Source organism: Sinocyclocheilus rhinocerous, unplaced genomic scaffold (genome assembly GCF_001515625.1).
Source record: "Sinocyclocheilus rhinocerous isolate Xijiao unplaced genomic scaffold, SAMN03320098_v1.1 scaffold558, whole genome shotgun sequence".
In the NCBI taxonomy this organism is placed as follows: Eukaryota; Metazoa; Chordata; class Actinopteri; order Cypriniformes; family Cyprinidae; genus Sinocyclocheilus; species Sinocyclocheilus rhinocerous.
The window spans coordinates 1,472,855-1,479,807 of NW_015634502.1; positions in this window are offsets into that span (position 1 = coordinate 1,472,855).

The window sequence follows — 6,953 nt, forward strand, 5'->3', positions numbered from 1 at the left end:
AGTATACTTTTAAGTATACTTGAAGTATAACAGTAGTAAACTTTGAGTACACAACTAGTTTAAATCAAAATGTTTAGTTTGTACTGCAACTACACTAAAGTGAACTTATAGGTATACTGATAGTTTACTAATTAAATACTTGTAGTAGCATTTTTAGTACACTTTGAAGTATAGTCTCAGTAAACTACTAGTTTAGTAGTTTTATACTACAAGTATACTCGAATAAACTTCTTTTTCGTAAGGGTTGGCACATGTGTTCTGGTTTATCCTGCAGGTGGAGATGATCCCAAATGTAGCAAGTATGTTAATGATGGAGGACTTTACAGTAAACAGCATGCAAGATATCTTGTCTTAATGCTCTTTGCTTTAACTACAGAAATGAGCATACACTGAAGATAATTATAGTCATGCTGTAAATGTTGATTTGGTTTTTTTGTTTGTTTTTTTTTGTTGTTTTTTTGTCGTTCAGCCTCTTATCACTCATTCCATTCCATAATTTTTCCCATTATTTTCCCAATAAATATGCACTTTTTTCTAAGTAAATTAATGGTGTGCTTTTAATTTTTTGCTAATTAATGTTTTGCACATGAAGAAATGAACAGCAATTTTGGAAAATATGAATACAATTATGTACATTCACATGAGATGAAGACTCCAGCTATGTTGCATATTAATATTAACAACAATAATACATTTACCTTGTATAACTTTTAGGATACACGCAGGGACATCAAGCGCCAAACACGGACACACAACAGTTACTATGACGGCAATCCAGTCACGTTTCCAGCCACGTGAAAAATGCATGAAAATGTGATTGAATCCAAGAAAGTCCATTTTGTTGATGTTTCTGAGACAGAGAAAAACAAAAATGAACAAAAACAAACATTTAGCATACAACTTTGCTGACAAAAGTTAACACACAAGTCTCATACATTATCTGAGATTATTTTGACTTTTTTTTTTTTTTTAATATGGTGAGTTTCTGATGTTAAAAGTGTTAAAAGTTTTGATGCTGATATTTTATATATATATATACAGTGGGTACGGAAAGTATTCAGACCCCCTTAAATTTTTCACTCTTTGTTATATTGCCAACTTATAACATCCAGGTGAAAGATACAACACCAACATGCCAGGAAAAATAAAAAAAATAAAAAACCAGAATCACAGAGTTGGAAAAAGAATCACCCCTTTGTGTCAGCATTTTGTTGAACCACCTTTTGCTTTAATTACAGCCTTTAGGTCTGTGGGGATATGTCTCTACTAACTTTGCACAACTTTGCTATATTTGCCCACTCTTCTGCATCCAAGGACATAAACCTTTTTCTCCTTCAATCACTGTGTGCTCAGTTTTGCTGTGTTTTGGCTCGTTGTTATGTTGGAAGGTAAACCTTTTTCCCACTGACAATTTTCTGGCAGAGGCCAGTAGATTTTCCTCAAGAATTTGATGGTATTTTGCCCCATCCATTATTCCTTCTATCCTGACAAGTGCTCCAGTCCCTGCTGCAGAGAAACACCCCCATAACAGGATATCAGCACCTCCATGCTTTACTGTAGGAATGGTGTTATTTGGATGGGGAGCTGTATTGGATTTCTGCCATTCATATCATTTGGTGTTGAATTCAATTTTAATGTCATCTGACCATAACACCTTTTTCCATGTGACCTTTTTCCAATCTTCAAGGTGCATTTGGGCAAAGCTCAGTCTTGACTGCATCCTTTCTTGAGGAGGGGCTTTTTTCTTGCAACCCTCCCATACAAGCCACATTTGTGGAGAATTTGTGATATTGTTGTCACATGCACACAATGACCACTCTATATATCATAAATTCCTGCAACTGCTTCAGAGTTGCTGTTGGCCTCTTGGTTTTTTTTGTATCAATCTCCTGACTTGTGCCTGTCCACAACTTTATCCCAGAGATCTTTTGACAGTGCCTTGCCACCCATAGTTGATTGCTTCAGTTGCACTACCAAGGACTGAAATGCTCCAGGAGAGCTCTTTTCATGCTGAGCTAAACAAAATGACCACAGCTGATCACAGTTTAAAGTCAAATGGCTTTGTGTGCTATTGAGAAGGTGATTAGCTACACCTGACTGAGTTTACAAGTCATTTTTAGGAGGGGGTGGTCTTTTTTTCCCCAAAAACCACATCAGAAAGTCACCATAGGTCATGAGAAAGCAGTACCAGCAAAGATAAAAACAAATGAGCAGTGACTTTGAAGTGGTAGTTTGGGGGATGAGGCTATTCTGATTATGCTGTTTGGTAAGCTTTGGTAAGTCACCGTTCTGTATAATACATATTACACCTTTAAAATGAAAATGCAATTTAGAGGCTCTCTCTCAGAGTCAGTAATGGTCAGATAGATGGAGGAAAAGGTCTCTTTTCAGAAACGTATAGTTCTTGCACTAGAAATACTGCCCAGCTTTACATACTGATACAGTAAACTGACAGGATTGGAAATAGGAGTTTGTTGAGCAGGGAGTCTCCAGTATTCAGTAAAAGATTTGTTTCTTGCTTCTTTGACTTTCTTGTCAGTCTTGACAGGGTCAGGCTATCTCAGAAAAGCTGCTTGCATACAATGTGAAGCCTGAGTTTTAAGATAAATAACCTTACCTATACAATTTCATGCTGTTGTTGCAGCTGTCAGGGATGAATGTTTTTCAGGGTACAAATATAGATAGGATGCAGTGTGACGTTTGCTATGCGATGTGGCCTCGATATATTTTTCTGTAATCTTGCAAAAGTGCAACCACAAACTTTTTCAAAGTTTGTTTTAAATATTTAAAGCCCCTTACAGATCTGTAATCGCAAAAACTGCCCATAATCTTCTACCAAGCAGCTATGATATCACTAGAATATTCTTTCTGTGATCTCTCAGTCTATATACTTCTGATTCCCTGGTATGCATCTCATACGTGTGTATTTGTGTGTAATGCTATTATTGATTCCCTATTTGTACAGTTTGTGTAGGCCTGTATAAATTTGCACAGGCGAGCGGTGCTTATTAATGCACCGCATGTACTTCTGAGAGCTCAGATTCAGGCCTGCCACGGATATTTCCACTCGTTTCTGGAAGCGGAACGCTTTTAAAGTCAAATTATCACACGCATCTTCCTGTTTGCCAGTGAAGATGTTTGAACTCTGTGTGCGAGTTTGTGTGTGTGAGAGAGAAGAGCGTGCACATATATATCTCTCAAGCTGCACTCCTTCCTTAAGAAAACTCCAGAGCGCTGCTCACAGATAGCTTCATCCCCGACTCGACACCCCTGAAAAGGCTTCGGTAAGCCCTTCTGCACTCAGTCTGAAACTGACTGACTGACTCTGTCTGGAGGCAGGGTGCAGGGTGCAGATAACACTTCCCCTCTCAGTTTAGGAGCTGCACATACTCTGTAACTCTTGAGAAGAGGAAATTAAGCTGTTTTCCAACTGGATTCTCAGTGTGACAGACTCAACCACAATCAGGAGTTGAGCTGAGAAAATCTGACTAATTAATTCAGCTAATGAATCATATTTATATGATAGATTTTATATATACACACTGTTCAAACGTTTGTTACCAGTATGATTTAAAAAAAAAAAAAAAAATTTTTGATGCAGCAAGGCTGCATTTATTTGATAAAAAATACAGTAAAAACAATAATATTGTGAAATACTATTACCATTAAAATAACTTTTATGTTTTAATATTTGTTAGTGTAATTTATTCCTGCGATGTCAAAGCTGAATTTTCAGCAGCTCTCCGGTCTTCAGTGTCACATCATTCTTCAGAAATCATTCTAATATGCTGATTTAGTGCTCAAGAAACATTGCTTATTTCTTACTATCACAGTTGAAATATGTTTAATTTTTTTGTGGAAACCAAGATAAATTTTTTTCCAGTATTCTTTGATGAAAGTTCAAAAGAAAGTTTATTTGAAATAGAAATCTTTTGTAACATTATAAATAGCTTTACTGTCACTTTTAATTAATTTAATGCATCCTTGCTGAATAAAAGCATGAATTTATTTTATTTAAAAACTTACTGAACACAAACTTTTGAAAGTTAGTGTATATGAGAAATGTATCAAAATATATACATAAAATGTATACATTCAGTGATCATTCAAAAGTAACATTCTCATAACATTTGCAAAATGATAAATTAGAATGTTCCCTTAACATTCATATAACCAAGAACGTTCAGAAAACATTCAAAAATAACATTTTCATAACTTAATGGTAACGTTAGCAAAACGTTCTTAGAAAATATTTTTGTTAGACGGGCTACTGCTTAAAGGAAATAAAAGAGCAGATCATTCAGCTTCTAAATCCAACATAAAGTGTAGTGTGTTTAATTTCACAAAAGCACACATTCAGCATACAAAGTCATTGTCAACAACTCCAAACTCTCTCTGTGATGGACAGAGTGGATGAGCAATTACACAAATGAATCACAGGATATTATGCTCCACTGTGCCACTTTGGCTCAAATTAAAACCCTCTCTGCCCTCTTTCGCCTCCAGAACTGATGTAAATAAGCCAAGTATAATGGATCTAACAAGTAAATGTGTCAAACTTATTTCTAGAATTAGTATCCGGGCTCTTAATACACACACAGAGAGAGGTTGTTCACAGTAGACTACAGCAGCAACAAAATATGAGGTTTATCATTATGAACTGTGTCTTCTATCATCTCATGACTGAATGGCATCTCATTCTTTTGATTGCATGTGATGCTTGCTAAATATATTTGGTCAATTATGCTAAATTTCTCAGTGATTATGTCACAAAGTCATCTCATCATTATTCTTGGATGATCTCATTGAAGTGTCATCAGGTTGATTCTCAGTGTTTTCTGAGTAATTCATGTGAAAAGATTCAGGAAGATGTCCACCCACGAGTCTGCCCTCTGCCTGGAAATTATAGACCTTAGACACTTGAGCTTGAGCCATGAAAATGTGTGGAAAGACTGCGGGAGTTTTGGGGAAGTGCTTTTTGCTGAATGTGAAAGTGCAAGCCCAGAGCAAAATTGCTCAGAGGATGTCCTTTCATATCTCAGGAGACTTAAATGACCTCTCAATTTACATATCAATAAAAAAATAAAAGGTGTTGGGTGCGACCTCCACTGGTGCTTTTGATGAGAGTTCATACTGAAATCTCTGACTGATGATTGCAGACTCTAAAACTCTAGAGGAGACTCTTATTCGAATGAAGGCAAACTGAACAAAATTAATAGTAACTGTGAACAATTTATGTATTATTCGCCCAAATACAATATATATATATATATATATATATATATTAAATGATGTGTAGAAAACCATGTCAAAACTGAAGGCAAGGGCATCTGGTTCATGCAAAGCTGGAATTTATCTACAGCACAAACACTTCTCACCAAAATGTTGATTATTTTGGTGACAAGAAGTTGATTCTAATTATTACTTCGTTTAATAATAAAGAATGTAGTGTAGCGCACAGACTTTATAATCATTGTGAAATTGCTGTTTATTTTGCTGCACATGCAGTTATAGGGTTAATGCGGGAGAGACGAGCGAGTTAGTTAGGCTGGTGCGCCTGTGATACAGCTGTTCTGTGTTCTGATTAAAAGTTAAGACACAGAGCATCTTTTGTCTGGCGTTCTTCAAAAATTACAGTAGACATATAGCACTCGGCTAACGTATCCACCATTATTGTTTTAAGTGTTTAACGTTACAGTTTAGCAGCTAAACTTTAGCTGTGGGCATGATTCGCTTGCATAAGTGTTTTGTATTTTATGCCATTATTTTAAGAATGGATTGGAGCACTATATTATTGCTTTATGTAAAGGTGCTTTGTCAATGGTAGCGCTCGCTAACTTGCTCAAGGACTCCTCTCTGTGCCAATCACAACAGGCTTGGCCAGCTGACCAATGAGAGCAGAGTAGGCTTATGGAAGGGAGGGGGTTGCTTCAAACTAGCTTGGAACGAATCGTTTTGAAATTATTGGCAAATGACTCTAATATTAAATGTATATTCTGAGAAAATTACAACGTTTTCTGACCTTAGGTGCATTTAAACCTGTTGTAGGGGACTCCAACACAATATTAGGACACTTTAAAATACCATATGACCTGCTCTTTAAAATGTAATTTATTTCTGTGATGCAAAGCTGAATTTTCAGCATCATTACTCCAGTCTTCAGTGTCACATGAATTATTGTTTTAAGTGTTCACAGTTTAGCAGCTAAACTTTAGCTGTGGGCATGATTCGCTTGCATAAGTGTTTTGTATTTTATGCCATTATTTTAAGAATGGATTGGAGCACTATATTATTGCTTTATGTAAAGGTGCTTTGTCAATGGTAGCGCTCGCTAACTTGCTCAAGGACTCCTCTCTGTGCCAATCACAACAGGCTTGGCCAGCTGACCAATGAGAGCAGAGTAGGCTTATGGAAGGGAGGGGTTTGCTCCGAACTTGCTTGGAAGGAATAATTTCGAAATCATTGGCAAATGACTCTAATATTAAAGGGGTCATATGATGCGATGTTACAAGCTCTTGGTGCATAAAGAAGATCTGTAAAGTTGCAAAGACTAAAGTCTCAAATCCAAAGAGATATTCTTTATAAAAGTTAAGAGTCAGCCACGCCTACCTAAAACGGCTCGTTCTAACACGCCCCCACATATCTACATCACTATGTGGGAAGATTTGCATAACGCTGCCGAAATGTTCACGCAAAAAAAGAAGGCGTAACTTTCATTCTCGCTGTAGTATTGTTGCCGCCGCCGCCATGCCGTGAAGGCGCTGTGTGTTTCGTTGTGAAAGCGAAACTACTTTGTTTGGCCTTCCAAAAGAGGACGATATCGCTTCGTCATGCGTAAGAGCTGATCCGTGCTGGTCGCTGAGGAAATACAACAACTTTGCGCTGTGGATCACCGGATCGGCTTTCACCGTGGACGAAACAGAGTCCAGCCCAGGGTCGTCACTCGTGTTTGC